Source organism: Lycium barbarum, chromosome 6 (genome assembly GCF_019175385.1).
Source record: "Lycium barbarum isolate Lr01 chromosome 6, ASM1917538v2, whole genome shotgun sequence".
Lineage (NCBI taxonomy): Eukaryota > Viridiplantae > Streptophyta > Magnoliopsida > Solanales > Solanaceae > Lycium > Lycium barbarum.
The window spans coordinates 41,810,845-41,829,313 of NC_083342.1; the positions used below are offsets into that span (position 1 = coordinate 41,810,845).

The following is an 18,469-nucleotide window of genomic DNA, read 5'->3' on the forward strand; positions in this document are numbered from 1 at the left end:
TGTCCTTTTCTCCAGAAACCGGATCTCTCTACAATATAGTTTTATAGGGAAAATTTATAAGCAGATAAATATATAAATAACAAAGCATTTTATGTTATAATAGGGGAACAATAGTATTTTCACCGTAGATTCTTCTACTTCTGCAAAATACATTGTACCACAAGCATGCTTAGTTATTTGCTTTGCCCTATTTCTTTTGTTTCTCTCACTGACAACCTGCAAAAGTCAAGAGTTCAGGATAACTTTATTCAAAGAGTAAACACACTTTGTATTTCCTAACTTCCAAAATACTGGTTATTAAGTTACCTTGAATTCCTCACTTTCAAAATACTTTACTAGGTATTTACAGTCCTCCAACTGAACATCCTCAGGTCGATGAGACAGTCTGTCTTCATCAGTAGAATAACGGAGGTAATCAGTGTGCAATCGAGCTTTCCATGCTCTAAAAAGCCTTTGCATACTACATATCACAAAGCCTTGCAACTTATGCTCTCGCAGCCCGCCACAAACTTCAAATTTGTTCTGAACATATTGTAACATTATATTTGATATAATAATCATATGAATAAATCATGAATCTAAAGGAAATATAATATTGACAGTAATTTGTTACCTTGACCTGTAACCACATTGCTTCTCCGTATTTCAAAACAATCTTTTGCCATTTTCCCTCTCAGAACGAGATATAGGTCCTCATGATCAAACCAGAGTAATTAACAATATCTCTAGCCCCGGAACCCACAACTCTATCAATGTCATCTGGAATCATTATTGTGATTTTTCCTCCATACTTAGTTTTTATATCTATTGTTTTAGATTTATATTTTCCCCTTCCTCTCTTTTTATTGATGCGAGAAACTGCAAAGCAAAAAAAAAATATATCATCGCTACTGATTTTAATATATATCGGCTACAAAGAGTTTTAACTAACAAAGAGAGTGAATTTATCCGGCAGCTCTGGCCGGAATTTCAATAGATATGGGGGAATATAGGATTTTCTACAATGCAGATTTTAAATCATATGACATTACAAGGAGACATTCAGGTTCTGAAGTATGGTTCGACTGGATCAAGCGTAGCAGACATTTAATGAGAAATGTTACTATTAGCATTAGTGTCATGAAATGGTTGGTGTTTGTCTTCAATACGACATTAGAAGAAAAGAGAAAGATAGTAAAGAGATGGCATACGAAGGAAGAACCTTGACACTCGAAGTTAGACTTAGCACATATTTAGTTAATAACCGATTTTAACGAGACAACCCCTTCGCACTTGAAACTAACCAAAACATGATTAAGGAAGCATAATATTATTCATTGTCATATGAGAAACCTATATGTTAACATCCATATTAGCATATACATGTTTCCTTTTACGAAGGGGGACTATGATGACGAACATGATTTTGAATGCAACATCTGTTTTGAATTAGCCTAAGATCCCATTGTGACTCTCTGTGGTCACCTCTACTGTTGGCCATGCCTTTATAGATGGTTACGTCTTCACTCAGAGTGCCATGAATGCCCTGTTTGTAAAGCCCTTATTCAAGAGGAGAAATTAGTTCCTCTTTATGGCAGAGGAAGGACTTCTACTGATCCCAGATCAAAACCAATCCCCGGCCTTGAAATTCCTAATAGACCTGCAGGACAACGACCTGAAACTGCTCCTCAACCTGAACCAAATAATTTTCATAATCATGGAGGATTTGGTCATATGGAAGGATTGGGAGGATTTTTTCCCACAGAAACTGCAAGATTCGGTAACTTTACAATGTCCGCTGGTTTTGGTGGATTGCTCCCTTCATTACTCAGCTTCCAGTTTCATGGATTTCCTGGTCCGACAACGTATCCTACCACATCAAATTACCCTTTTGGATATACTCCTGCATATCACGGGCCACATGTTCATAATGCTCAAGACACAGCCCAAGTACAAGCAGATAGCAATCTCAAGTTTATGTTCTTACTTGTTGGTTTTCTTGTGCTCATTTATTTGTTGGGCTAAAGAATAGATTCAGTCTTGGTCTGATGCTAATGTGGCTGTCAGATTTTGTGCATGTGTATATGTCAACTCTGCACTTACTTTGAAGTTTCTTCTAACTTTGGTGATCTGTAGATGCTGGCACTTTGTTAATTTAATGTAACCAGTTTATCTTTCTGTGAAATATGTACATTTTGAATACTTAATTTGGTTCTAGCTCGTTTCTGCATTCCCTTTGGGTAAGAAAACCAAATAACACATACTCTTGATGGCTTGTAATGCTTTTCAGTTATGTGCTTAGTTGGGTGGCTATAACCTCTTTTGTTTGTGTGATGTTCGGCAAATCATACTAGCTAGCCAAGGGGTAGCTGCTTTAGTTGACACAGGAGTTACATTGAAGGTATACTGGTGATTTTAATTGCCATTAATCAAAGGTCATTCTTCAAGCCCCCTCTACCCTAAAGGAGGATTTACAATAGGTCATTCTCCTTTTACGAAGGGGACAATAACAGAGAACTAACCTGCACCATTTTCAGCCTCTGGAGAGGGGCATGCATTTTCTTCTAGATTCCTTAATGATTGTGTCTCTGGAGATGTTCTTTGGAGAGGGTTACATGATATTTGTCCGGACTGTAGAGTTCCTTGACTTGGGTTACTTGATTGTCCTATCTCCAAAGGTGCCTCGTTAATCCCTATTGATTGTATTTGTGGTTGAGACGTCGTTCCAGAATTTCCACGTCCTCGAAAATTGCCACGTCCACAGCCTGTCCCGCCTCTCCCGCTTTTACCTCGTCCAGTTCCTCTCATTTCCTGCAACATCAGATTAAAAAAGAATAAGTATCATAATTATAAATTAAAGATGATAAAATATATATTTATATGTTGGATAAAATATCAATTCATTAAGCAAAATATTAAATCAATCATTTATAAAAATGTGGGACATTTTGCTCACAACTGTACCTTCATTGATGAAAATGTTAAGAGTAAACCACTAGTTTTACTTAAACACTGATTCTATCTATAAAATTAAAGCTACAAACATCTTGGTTTTTAGTTTCATGTCAGCCTAATAAGAACAAAAATACAGAGAACTTCTCAAAACAAGATGTAGTCATCTATATCATCAGTTTTTGCTTCTTTATCTTCAAGAGGATGTATCACTATCCTCTCCATCATTATCATCAAGTAACTCTTCTTCGTCTTCTTCATTCTCGGATACATCTATATCATTGTCATTAATGAAATCATCTTCCTCATTTCCTTGGTCATTGGTACGCAAAACAGTTTGTGGTTCAATATCATCCCTAGGTAAAGACACCTCAATCTCAGTTTCTTGGTCATTGGTACGCAAAATATTACATTCAACTTCCTCTTGTTGATAAACTTCTTCATTAAGTAATGCTTCATCGTCAACTTCAGGAATATTGAAAAGGTCGCGAGGATTTGTCTTTACAACAACAAGCCAATCTTTATTGACCATGACATTCAAGTAAAAGACTTGCTCGGACTGAGACGCCAACACAAATGGCTCATTTGTATTCAAGGCACAATGAGTATTCACACTTGTAAAACCATATTTGTCAATCTTATATCCTCTTCCTAGGCGAGCCACATCCCACCAATGACACTTGAATAGGTAAACTTTCCTGTTCCCCACATAAGACAACTCATAAATGTCCTCTAATACACCATAATACTCCTTATTAGGGTCTGAATCATCTCCTCTAACAAGAACTCCACTGTTTTATGTTTTTCTCACAAGCGCTTTTGTTTGAAATCTAAATCCATTCACCATAAATGTTGAATATCGACGAACCAATGGGTCAGGACTGACAGCTAAGCTTATGAGATCATCATTTGCGCATCCTTGTGCAGATAACACAAATATCTACAGAAACAAACAACACTATTATGACCAATATAACACCTTGGGATAATTACACTAATAGTAAAAGTGTCATTTAAGTAAACACCTACACGTGCACGAAACCAATCAAGAAACTCATTGTTATGCATCCTATGAGCTCTCATTGATCCTTGACTTTCAATCTCTCTCGTGTATTCCCTACATTTTGTGTTAATGAAGATTAATTGAATTGTCTCAATGTGAAATTATCTTGGAATAAATAAGAGACTTACTCCAAGAATTGCGACACCTCTTCACAATTTTGAAGCACATACATGCATGCTTGGTTGAACTCATCATGAGGTAGCTTCTTGCTATCTGTAGCAGCACCTTTTGGTTGCCCACTATTTTTAAAGATGGACATCTCACCCTTTGACCTAGATCCATCGTCATTTCTAGTTGGTTTATTGAACTTGGTTGAGATATTCTTTAAATATCGTGAGCAAAACGTGAGGCTTTCCTCTGCCAAATAACCTTCTGGACGACCTAGGTTGCGTACATATGACTTAAGTGTTCGCAAATACCTATATATAGATTTTTGATTAATATAATTATAGAATATGATATTCTAAATATGTGGCATTTATATTATAGAAAGACATATTACCTCTCAATAGGGTACATATCCCGATATTGAACTGGTCCACCAAGCTTTGCCTCTCTTGCCAAGTGAATTGTCAAATGAATCATGACATCAAAGAACGCCGGAAGAAAAACCATTTGAAGTTTGCACAATATGATAGGAATTTCAGCCTCTAGGATATCAAGATCTTCAATTGTCAAGCACTTAGAGTATAGATTCTTGAAAAATTTGGCTAAGGCTATAATTGGTTCACAGACTTCCTTAGGCAACAAACCACGTATAGCTACTGGAAAAATGTCTTGTAATAATTGTTATACCCCATTTTAACCGGGTTAATTTAGGAGTACAACATATTGGTGATTCCTATTTATTTTGTTTTAAGGAGTCGCCACCTAATTAATTTAACGGTGAATTAGGACACCTAGAGATTAACTAAGGCAAAGTTAAAACTAAACCTCAATTAATAGTCTACTTCGCCAGTGTGATTCTAGGTAAGGGCTCTATATTATCCTAAAGGGAAGGGGTTAGGCATCCTTTAGAATCCGTTAACTTACAGTTATCCGACCAAACTTGGGTTAATTAATTAAGAGGAGAATTTGTATAAAAGAGGACTTTGAATGCTATTTTAAATAAAACTTGTAAATATTACTAAGGCTTTAGACAAAATGCTATTTAGAAATAAAGCTTATAAAAGGTAGTTTGTATGAAAGAGAATTTTAAATGCTATTTAAAGAAAGCTTAAAATGTTGCTAAAATATAGTAAATGCAGTTGAAGATAAGATTTGTAGGAAATTTAATGATTTGCCTATAGATAATAGCTTTTGAGAAAAGGTTTAGCAATTTTAAACTTTGGGATAACTTACGTTGTATGAATGTGACAATGTAGAAGAATCTAGACTTATAAATGTTGTATGAATGTGACAATGTAGAAGAATCTAGACTTATAAATAGGATTCAATAAGAAGTGAGTTTCCTTTATCCTTTTATTACTTCTTATTAATTATGCTTAATTAAAAGTATGCATGATTGATTCAAACTTGAGGAGTTATCTATAAAATATACTTTATATTTGCCTATTAGTGACTTCTTGGAATTTCTAGGATAGAAGGATAAAACACAATTCTTTTAATTCAAAATATGCAATCATGCTATTTTTTTTTAGAATCAATTATTCGGAAAGTGAGTTGATCGCTAATTATCTTAGATTATCTACCCATTACTAAACCCACTAATGTCTCTAAGATTCATCTAACTTAGCAAAATAAAACATTAGACATACAAGTTAAGTGTAAAAGATGGAATAGGGGAGAGAGTTAAATGGGATCAGCCCATTTTTTAAAGACAACTGCAATTTGTTTGCCATTGGGCTTGGCCCAGAATTCTTTTTTTTTGTATGCTTGTGGGCCGCTGCTGCTATATACATGTTATTGGGCTTTGGCCCAAAACTCGTTTCTTTCTTCTGAATATAAGCTGCGGACAGGACTGGAGAGAGGAATAATATTTTCGTTGGGCCTTGGCCCAACACTGAATGCGGATGACGAGTCTCTCGGACTCGTATGTGAGGTTCATGCATAAAAAGATACGAGAGAGAAAAAAAAATTAGTATACAATCAACAATGCTAAACCTACATAATGTAAACTTGAACAAACAAATCAACGACTTGTATACATACTATACATATTTGAGTATTACTTTAACACTATATTACTTTTTGCGATGAGGAAATATCTGATGGTACAGGTAAGACCAGAATTCATACAACACGAAATATGGCATTAACAGGGAAGTATGAATACCTATTTATGAGCAGACATGACAACATATATTCAAAGGGCTAATCCAGGATCATTTTTATCACCACAACCAACCTCAACAAACATTACCATTATCTCTTAAAGAGGAGAAATATCGTATATCACAGACTTGTAGATACTCATACTAGCATATTATCCCTTATTGAGTCAAGACATATTCTATACCAAACCCGAATCAGTAGATAGCAAACAGGTAGTGTTCATTAAAAGATCACATCAGGGGGCACTCCCAAGTCCAAAGTAATAGACTGCGTAGCTAGACTGATCCATTTAGGACTTAAGCATATAAACATGGTCAATCTATTCTTATTTATACCACACATGCAACCAGCCCTCATCCTAATCAGACAAACATACAACTAAGGCCTGCCATGAGCTTAACACTGGGTAGAGAAAGCAATACTGACTAAGACAAAATCGAAATCCAAACAAAATCCCTTATGAATCAGGCCAGTTTCCTAACATGCAAGATTTTATTTTAGACATGTTTAGGTCAACAGATGATACTTGAATACCTTAAAGACAACACTTGAACACTTTAAAGCGACACGGAACCCATACTCAACACAGTTCTCAGCAAAACAATAGCTAAATGAAATAAGATTTCTTTGAAGGTTACTTAGTTTTAAAGCAGTCTTGGATAAAGAACAAAGACAGAAAAAACATTCAAAACAGCTTAGTGCACAAGGATTTAGTAACTACCAAACCAGCACAGGGAGGGAATGTATCAACTCAACATAATTCTTAAAGAAAATACCAATTTGCCAAGATTGACCATATAGAATAAAACATCAGGTTCAAAGTTTAGGGCAATGAAAAGGAAAACACACTCAAGGAACATACATTCCAGAGAACACTCATCAAAACAGATGACTCCTTAGAGTGCAAGATAGGCTATTTAGGTTGTCCAAATGCTAAACAGCAGCTTACACAATCCCAGCAGGTTCAAACCAATGTTCAAATTATCCACACAGAGGCAGGCAGATATGCAATGTCACAGATAACGAGCAGGGCATTTTGAACAGGGGACATAGGTTTAATAAGAAACGACAGCAAGAGTATACACTAACAAATGAAAGACCAAAATCTGAACTACTTCCTCGTTAAACAGCCAAGTTTGAAACTACCACCAGCAATTATTTAATGGGCATTCAGCTGCTTCTTAACAAGATGAACATATATTTATGACCACAACACAATTTGTAATGACATAGATTTGGAATACCATGGGCTTAAAAGAATGTGCTCAATCATAATTGAATCAATAGTAAAATCACAAACCACAATATTGCACCTACTAACAAAGTATTACTAAACAAATGCAGGTTCTGCCAACATAGCTTGAAACCAATCAACATCTAATCTTCATTATGGAATGACCAACCTTGTTATGACAACCAAAATTAATCAGCATGTAATGCTTACTCGATATAATACTGTTCTAAAGGACACTTAAGGCAGTTGATCTAACATGCTATACCAATCAACCAATTCAACTTTAATATAGCTAACTGCTGCAGGTAGGTCGAGCATAGAGGATCAGATTAAAGTAGTCTATGGGGGCCATGAAAACAGGGTCAAGCCGAGATGCCTAGGCAAATTCCATTATCAAACTGAAGCTAAAGTATTAGAAGAAGAGAAATTATTTATGCTGACAACATGAACAGGTTCACGCATAATAAGCTTTCGTATGCAAAAATGATTAAAGCAACTTGAATTAGATAGGAAGAACACAGCTCACACATTTTGAACCGACTAAAATCAAACTACTATGCCCAACATATCCAATGGCATAAAAAGAACTAACTTGGCGACTAAACCATCATGCAGGATTGATTACATCCAAACTAATGTCCACATACAAATAGGTTTATCTATTAAACTGAGCTAATCAACTCTAACCAAACCGCATATAGAATAGCGACTGAAGGATGCGAAAAAAAATAGAAAAGGGGAATTACCTTCTCCGGGTGCAGCGAAGTGGGTACGAATCCTTCGATATACGCTCGAAACACTCCAAATTCGAGGTTGCGAGGCTCGGATTCACAACAACCACAGAACAAGACGAAAGAAAAAAAATCGTTTGAGGATTCTTATCCGATATTTTGACTATCGCAACGGACTGTAAATTTGATATTTGGAAAGCTTTTTGGGATTTTTTGACTTTTATCTCTAAGGGGTTCTGCTACTAAAACAAACCTATGCTTGGAGGATTCCTTCTAATCCAAAAAAAAAACCGCCTTCTGATGGATCCCAGGACTCGTATTTATAGTGGCGCATTAGGGTTTTTATCATGAAAGAGAGAGAGGAGCGAGGGGACAAGAGGGAATGGGAGTGACAGAGGAGTGGGGAGCAGGAGAAGTGGGGTGGAAGTGGCAACGTGGGGGGACAGAGGAAGGTGGGAGGAGATGACGATGACGATGAAAGAGAGGAGCGGGGAGGAGGATAGAGAGAGGAGCAGGGGCGGCGGACGAAGTGGGAAATGAGGGAAACCCTAAAAGGGTTTCCTTTGTTAAATGAAAATCCGGGTCGGGTAGGGTAAATTCGGGTAGTGGGCTGAATATTGGGTTAAAATAATGGGCTGGTGGTTTGAAGATGTGGGCTAGGAATAAATGTGGGTTGGGCTGAATTAAAAGGATGGGCTGATTGAATTAAAATGTGGCCAGGTAAATTAAAAATGTGGACTGTTTTTTGTGAATTGGTCCGAAAATAGTATGAGTTGATTGGGTTACTACATCTAAATAAAAGACCTATTTAAATAACTTGTGTTAAAATATTACTCAATATAAAATATGTAATTATTAGTGCTCAGATAATAAAAAATGGCGTTGTAATAGCCGTGCAATAATATTTCGAAAATCCACAGTAAATAAACACTATTATTTAATTATGCAAAGATAAATGTGATGCGTGTGCGTAAGCTGGTAAAATGCCAAAATGATAAAAATTGTGAATTATAATAATAATAATAATAACGATAATAATAATAATAATAATGATGATAATAATAATAATAATAATAATAATAATAATAATAATAATAATAATAATAATAATAATAATAATAATAATAATAATAATGACGGCTAGTAACTGTAATAGAATAATGAAACGCCGGTATTGATAAGAGGCTAGTAATTATAAAAAAAATATAATATATTTTTTTAAATTTTCCAAAAATATTAGAAGCGTAAATAGGTATTTTGGAGGAGAGGCGGGACAAAATTGGGTGTCAACAATAATACATGATGATCATGACACTTCAATCCATGTATCTTTTTCTCAAGTATGTTAACACACCTTGAAATGTTTGATGAAAAGGCATCTTGAACCTTCAAATTAGCTAAGAAATCACATACCTTCAACTTCTCTTGTAGGGACAATGCATAGCATGCCGTCGGTAACAAAATATTGTCCCCATCCTCAATTGGATGCAATCCTTGCCTGATTCCAAGCTCCACCAAATCATATCTACTTTTCAACGTGTCCTTTGTCTTTCCAACCATATTCATCACAGTTGATAAAATATTATCGGACACATTTCTTTCTATATGCTTCACATCAAGGTTATGTCGCAATATAAGATTCTTCCAATAAGGCAATTGAAAAAAGATACTCTTCTTCCTCCAATTATAAGCATTGTTAGAAACATTACGCTTTCGCTTTTGCACTTTACCATAAGTCACATTGCCCAAATCTTGTAATTGCATAAGTGCTTCATCACTTGTTAAAGGGCTAGGTGCAGCCCCCCATTTCCACTTTCCCATCAAATAACACCCTGTTTCTACGCCATGGATGGTTTATGGGAAGGAAGCGACGATGACCCATATAACATAACTTATTACGTAAGGAAACTGATTGTGTGTCTTTATGGCAACAAGGGCATGCAAGCTTGCCTTTGGTTGACCATCCTGAAAGGTTCCCATATGCAGGAAAGTCATTAATCGTCCACAGGAGAGCCACACGCATAAGAAAATTAGATTTTGAGTGTGCATCATAAGTCTACACCCCGTCCCATAGTTCTTTCAACTCTTCAATCATTGGTTGTAAGTATACATCAATATCATTACCTGGACACTTAGGGCCTGGAATAAGAAGTGTCATCATGAAATATAGATTTTTCATGCAATCCCATGGTGGCAAATTATACGTAACTAGTACGACAGGCTAAATACTATGATTGGAACTCATATTCCCATAAGGTTGGAACCCATCACTTGCTAAACCTAATCTAACATTTCTTAACTCAGTTGAAAAAGTAGGATGACGCTCATTGAAAGATTTCCATTCTATTGAGTCGGATGGATGCCGCAAGACACCATCATCAATATTTTCTTCCTTGTGCCACCTCATCTTCTTTGTTGTCTCTTTTGCCATGTATAATCGCTGAAGCCTTGGTTTGATTGGAAAATGTCGCAATACTTTATGAGCTACTTTCTTTCCTTTGTGTCCTTCTGACTTCCATCTAGACTTACCACACTTCGGACATGATTGGGCATTGACATTATCGTGCCAATATAAAATACAATCATTCTGACATGCATCTATTTTGGTGTACCCCAAGCCTAGGTCACGAAGAACTTTCTTCGCTTCATAAAAAGATTTGAGTACAAATGACCCCTCAGGGAGAACTTCTTTAAAGAAGCTCAACAACTCATCCATTTATTTGTTGCTCCAATGGTTAAGACACTCCCTCCAAGTGAAGTAATTTAACAACAAAAGACAACTTTGAGACTTTTGTGCAACCAGGATAAATTTCTTTCTGAGCATTTTCTAACAATTTGTAGAACTTTGTTGCATGCATATTTGGCTCTTCATTGCCCTCAGAAGAATTAGTATTATCCTCCACATTCATATATCCGCAAGCATCATGAATCATTCTAGTAATATTATCCTCTTCAATGCTATCATCTTCGACTTCATCATCAACTCTAACTAACACTTCTCCATGCAAGTCCCACACTTTATAAGAATCCCAGAAGCCCTTGTTCAACAAGTCTCCTCTTACATTAATCCTTAGCTTGAACACGGTGTTCATACACCCTTTACAAGGACATCGAATAACAGTGCTCACCCCGAGTTGACTGAATGCCCAATTAAGAAAGCTTTCTACTCCATCTCTATACCTTTGGTCAACTCTATTCCTAATATTCAACCAACTTTTATCCATTTCCTATTTTTCAACAAAAAAAGGAATAAATTAATTAATTAATTAGATTTTTCATAATGATAAACAGTGGAAAAGGCTAAGAAGAGGCCTATGCAAAGGCGTCAGCATGAATAAGTCAATATAAACTTCATATTTAAAAAATTAATATATTCATAACTAAAACATACTCTACTTTATATGAGAGGTGCATTCCAATTATCAGAAGAATAATTGTGATTAATATAATTTACGAGGAATATGATCAATAAATCATGCAGTAGACAATATACAACAACCACTAGTATAACTCCAAGTGCAGCCAATGTTTTCTTTAAAAGACAACAACATATACCAAACATGGTGGCCATTTAAACCACCGGTATGGCAAGCCTATCGAATGTAGTATCTATTCTTTTTACAGAACAAAACCAGCAGGCAGCTAATTCCCCCTCAAAGTGTAGCATTTGTTTTTATCAAAGTAGCAATAGTTCATAGCAAACAACAAAGAGCCACAGTTCATAGTAGACTAGCTGAACCTTTCAAAAATGCACAAGTTATTATGCTCAAATGGTAATTAAAATGCAGCAAGAATCTCCAGGTTCAGCAGTTCACAACAGTAGCAGCAAGGCAAAAGCTATGTAAGTGACAATCTTATCCCAAACGAGTGTCAACAATAGAGGACTTGCCCAGCTTTCTTGTAACAAAAAACATGGCAGCAGTTAGAATCTCAGAGTGCAGCACCAGTTTCAAGATCCTAGGTGCAACCATCTAGTTGCATCAGTTCAGAGCAACATGACAGCAGGCAGGGTGATGGAAAAGGTTTTTGAGTAAGAAAGACAATGCAGAACTACTTTGATCAGGACTTGGATATCATCACAAGTAAACACACAAAGAGGCAGTTTCTTAGAGAAAAAACAAACTTTCAAACGAGATACATGTTTTATCTTTTCAAGCCTCATGCCAACAGTATCTACCAGTATTCAAAGTGAAATTATGCAAACACAGTTGGTCTTCTACAACTAGGAGGGCTTTTAAATTTGTTCACTAAATGCAAAAGGAAAATGCTTATACCAAATCTTATTACCTCCAAGGAAACTTAGATCTCACTAAAAGGTGTTCTTTAGGACATGCTTCATCAACACTAAATTCTATCTCTAAAAACCAAAATCGTTGTTTCGAGCTTGTTTAATGTACAAGAAGAATCGGAAATCAATACTTAGTTTTTGAACAAAATCACGGCATTACTTCAGTGTATACAACATTTAATAAACTGTCAACTGCAAACTCATCTGATGCACCACAAATCGAGTTATAACGTCCATATTATCTAATAAGTTGTGAGAATGAGATTATTTGATCTTTCAGATCATGTAAAAGTATCAGTACATTGTTTAAACATCAGGGAGTCTCTTGACAAGGCAGTATCACATGAATACAGCCTTTTCGAAACTCAATACGATTTAATCAATAACTAGTTTGCTGCATATGCAATTTCGAGATATTTGAAAATATAAATAAGGACATTAACTGCTTTATCAACATTTAAAAATGAAGGGGAAATGCAGCGATTCGTGTTTGCCTTCATATTTACTAACTTACACATACACACACAAAAAATCCAAAGAGTAGAGTATATTGAGCTGAAGTAAATAATGCTCATAAGTAAATAAAGCAGCAAAGGAAACAACCTTTACCAATCTCTCTTTTAAGAAAAAAAGTACATGTTCTGCATATTAAATACTTCAATAAATTTCTTATAACTCAATACTTGAAAACCAATAGAATACATCTTCAAAGCTAAAAACCTAGATAAATTTAATCTAAAAGAAGCTCTTTTCTCTGCATAAATCACTACATTCAAAATACCCAATGTAATATGAACATCCAATCACAATAATAACATCAAAAGGCCTAGAATTTCAAAAAGAAACTTCCAGCTTACCCATTGAAAGAGATAACTCAAAAATGACTGTTAAGATCGAGAATCGACAAAATATGAAAAATAAAAATAGGGATAAACATGAATGGTACCTTCAAAACTTTGAACAACTTCAAAACTCCAAACAACTTCGAAACTTCATACAACTTCAAACACTTGCAGCTTCAAACTTCTAACTTTGAACTTTCTTCCGCTTTAGACAACTCTATTTCTATAGATTTTCGAATGGGTTAAAGAAATGGAGGTGAAATTTGCCAAAAATATGTACCATCGAAAAAGAATTTGAGCACGTACCTGATGGAGTCACAATTTTTACTTAGGGCTTTTGGGTCTCTAAAATATGGTCACATTTTGTGGTATTAGCATACAGATTTAAGAGATTTGAGCGAATTGAGTAGTGAAAATTTGAAGAATTTTCAAGTGAGAAGGAGAAAAACTTTGTACATATACGGAGGAATAAACGAAGAAAGACAACTATAAGCTTCTACTTTCTACTTTTCACTTTCTTTTTATTTTAAAATTAAATTAATTAGACTATTTGCAGCGACCAGGTCACCACAAAGGATATTCAGGGGCGACTATTTACAAGTCGCCACTAAAAATATGGAGGCAAAATTTTTGTATTAGCGGGAATGGAAAATTACAGAATTAGCGACACCTATTAATGGCGACCTATTATAGCTCGCCACTAAATATTTAGCTTCTGCAGCGACATTATTTGTCGCCACTGAATATGTAACTATTGTGGCAGCTAATACTGTCGCCACTAGATATCGCCACAATAAATCTTGTTTCTTGTAGTGGTGGTGTAAGGTGGGTGGTTGTGGGATGAGGGTGGGGGTAGTGGCTGGTTGGGTGGGGGTGAGTGGTGGTGAGGGGTAGTGGGTGGTGTGAACTAGATGGTTATGGGACGAGGATGGGGTAGTGGGTGGTAAGGTGGTGGTGAGTGGTTGTGGGGATGGGGTAGGGTGGTGGTGAGGGGTGGGTGGTGTGAGGTGGGTGGTTGTGGGATGGGGTGAGGGGTGGGGGTGGGGGTGGGTGGATGGTGGAGCGTGGGGTGGGGTGGGGTGGGGGTGAGTGGTAGGGTAAGGGTGGGTTGGGGTGGATGGTGGAGGGTGGGGTATAATGGGAAATGAAATACGTAACCACGGAAAAATCACCAAATCCGTGGTTACAAAAATTGGGACTTTTCATGGTTATATAATCATGAGATGAACCACGGGTTTACAACACCATACCACATAATTTTAAGAACAATGAAAACAAACATGGTTTTATAGAAAGTCATACCTTAATGAACCACGGAAAACCACCATCCAAACAGGGGGTAAGGAGGGATTTTCTTAGGTAACAAAATATTTTTATGATATTTAGTGTTAATTTACCTAATTATTTACCTTGATTGGCTTCGACAAACATTCTTGTACTTGTCTCTTCTCCGATCAATTATTTTTTACTATTTCTCTTTGTTTAATGCTTGTACATATTATTATTTGTAACCTTTTGACTCAATTGTTAAGAAGTAAATTCTACTATAATTTCTCAATTTGAGTAATCTATATATAATATAAAGCTAGGCAGACAAGGTGATGTAGCACCTCTCTATAGCCACCATTCCTATTTATCTTTTTTCTCAATTTTTTGAATTTTTATCTTATTTTATGTTTATAAAAACATGTGGTTTCAATTAATATAGGAGTTAAAATGTTTTCTTTCAATCAATGAAAAGTTGAAACATTTTTTTTTCTCAATTAATGAGACCATCACTTAATCTATATATATTATAAAGCTCGGCATAGATAAAGTGATGTGGTACCTCTCTATGACCTCCATTCCTATTTATCTTTTTTTGAATTTTTCTCTTATTTGATGGTGCAAAAAAACTGCATAAAAAAAATTGAATACACATTTCTGTCATTTATTGTTTAACATTAAAATTTCATATTAACATTAAAGTTTCATACCCACGTTCTATACCTTGATGACTGATGAGTATCTCATTTACTCCATTTTCTATACACACGTTTCTGTAACGTTGAATTCCATTACTAAGACTATTGATAATCTAAATTTAATTGCAACCAACTTTAACCTACAAATATTACTCATGTAGAACTTTGATTTCAATGTATGTACATTCTCTTCCACTTCACAATCAGCTTTGTTTCCGGCTTTATACATATGAGATTTTTGTCACTTTTTTGTTTTTGTTTTTGTTTTTGTGGGTCTGCACCTTCAAAGACTAGCAAGAATTAATAGGGAAAGAATCACGTGTAGAGAATTCACCATTATTTTCCCGAAGCCTGCCTTTGCACCCTGTTCGTCAACTTTAATTGATGAATATGAGGATGAAATAAAATGTCTGCCATGGAAGCTAGAGATGAGTTTGATAGGGTAGCGGAAGTAAGTGTATTTAAAATTTCATCGAACTCTTTTTTTATTTCCCTATTCTCCTCCTTGATGTTATACTATATGTAATGAAGGGGTGGATGGTTATGGAAGTATTTAGATTATTTAAAAAAAAAAAAAAAAAGAGGAAGAATTACGGAGATTTTGCATAAATTTTGTAGTAAAATAAATTTTTATTGATCTTGCGCGAAAATAAATTAAGAGGTGATGAGTGATTTTGAGGAAAGAGAGGAAAAATAAGAAAGAAAAGAGGATAAATTAAAAAAAAATCCCCATTTTAATTTCATCATCCACGTCCATTTCTGATCAACGTGCATGTGCATTCTTCAAACAATACTGTTAGCTTTCATTAGAAGGTTTGCATCATATTGGTTATGTGCTTTTTCAATATTATTTTTCAAATACTTTACTTTGTATAATTTCCTGTCTTCTAAATGCCTATCATGTAAGTTTTAACATCTTTTGGGATGAAATGTTTCAGGTAATTGTTTTTCATATAAAGATTTGCCCTCTCTTTTTCATCTCGTGTTGTACTTTATTACTGTTTTTCTTTTCAAGTTCATCAACAATAAAACTTTGTTCATTCACCCTAACAATTGTTAATCAACTAAGAAATTATTTTGTTGTTTTAAATTACGGTTGTAATCAATAACAACAAATTCACTCCTACAATGTTATTTCAACTGTTATTGATGAAGTTTACCTTGCTTAAAAATGTGACTTGAAAGTTAAAACTAACTACTGCCATATAAATAGAGATTATATAAATTATATAACTTGTGTTGGAGTACTACATCTACAGCCTACAAGTACAAAAATAATAAAGGTCTACAATACTTTGAGTAATGTATAAATCATGAAGAAATTAAGAGTTCAAATATGTGAGAGAGAGAGAGTACTCAAATTTAGAAGGAAGCTTCATCGAGGTATAGGTGATACAGTCATTGTTAATGTTAGAAAATATAAAAGAGATAAAAGCACAACAATTATACTCCCAAGAGAAAATGTAAGATCATTTGGATGTAAAAAACACCACTAAAAATAAAAATTGAAAGATAGTAGGTTCAATTATCCTGGTAATGCATATCTATTAAACAATTATTTCTCAACTATATTTACTAAAGATTGTATGAACTCACATTTTTAACTCTAATTTTGATGAAATTATTTATTATTTGTAATTTAATCAAATAGAACTATTGTTTGTATATGAGAAATTTTATCTCTTCTATCTCGAATAAATTTACAAAAAGGTCATTTTATACCGCTAATAATAATTAAAAATTAAAATTTAATCTATTATAATTTGAAACTAAAAAGGATATTTTTTTTATATTCAAATATTAGAGAAGCTTTATTTTAAATATCTATTACTACGATTTTTAACACCGCGCAAAGCGCGAATAAATTCACTAGTTATACATCAATAACAACTTATTTTAAAAACTCCAATGTCACTTCATGAGTCTTCCCAGTTACTCTTACTCTCTTTCTTTTGTTTGTCCCATAGTTAAGGACTTGTTGCACCTTTCGTCCCAAAATACTTTTCAAGTTTTATATCTTTAAGAGTTAGTTGAACTAAAATATAGAGTTAAATTGAATTAGATTAATTTAATATTTTAATATTAAAATTTGAATATTTGAAACTATACAAAAAACACTATGAATTGCAATTATTCTCGTATTAATTCTTCTTCCACCCTCAACGCCTTCCTAGAAGCAAGTTAAATCAGGGCGAATAATCAGTAGGAGTCAAATGGCAATGGCTAAAATCTCTTCTTTCAAGGTTTCATTGTATGAAGACAATAACTCATATCTAAAAGTGTGACTGAATTAAAGCGTTAGTACACTCCTTACTTCCATTAGCAAGAACACCTTCGTATATAACCCTTATCAAGAATTATGAAGAAATGGAAGAATTGAACCAAAATAATCAACACTAACCAAGATGAAACCTCTCATAAACTCACACTCCCTCCGTCCCACTTTAAGTAATATAGCTTGATTAGACACGGAGGTTAAGAAAGAAAAGAAGACGTTTAAAATTTGCGGTCTAAAACAAGTCATATTGTATGGATGTAAATCATTTCATTAAGGGTAAAAGGGGAAGTTTCAAATTAAATTATTTCTAAATAGAAATGAATCATTCTTTTTTGTACAGACTAAAAAAAAAGTGTATCACATAAATTAAGACAGAGGGAGTCCTTTCCCCTCCCCCCCCCCCCCCCCCCCCCCCCACACACACACAAAAAAAAAAGGAAGAAAAACTCTTCCTTTTTTTTTTTTAACTTGAATAGAAGAGAGCAAAAACAACCCCACCAATTTATAGCATTTGAATCAATAAAGAATGATCACAATTGAGCCAACCAAATACCAGAGTCCTGTGAAAGCAAGAATGGTTTTTTTCTACAATAAAAATTATCTGCTGACTACCAAATACTTTTGGTAGTTAGTGAAAACAAAAGCAATAGAAATAGTGTTAAGGAGAAAAACACAAAGAAAAGTAACAACCTGTGATGAAAATGAGCCAAAAAACAATTCTTCAAAAGACAAATTTACTATCTAATAAGAGGGGATAAGCAGGCAGCAGGTCAACATGCCTGCTTCATATATTGACGGCATATTGGTCATTTAGGTTGAAATGAAATAATATGATTGGCTGGAGAAAAGGTCATTTCGTACTGG

At 34.7% G+C, this 18,469-nt stretch overlaps 1 pseudogene; it reads left to right on the forward strand.

The window, feature by feature from the left end:
• Positions 1–978: 978 nt before the first annotated feature.
• Positions 979–2,004, forward strand: LOC132644002 (uncharacterized; annotated as a pseudogene).
• The last annotated feature ends 16,465 nt before the right edge of the window (positions 2,005–18,469 follow it).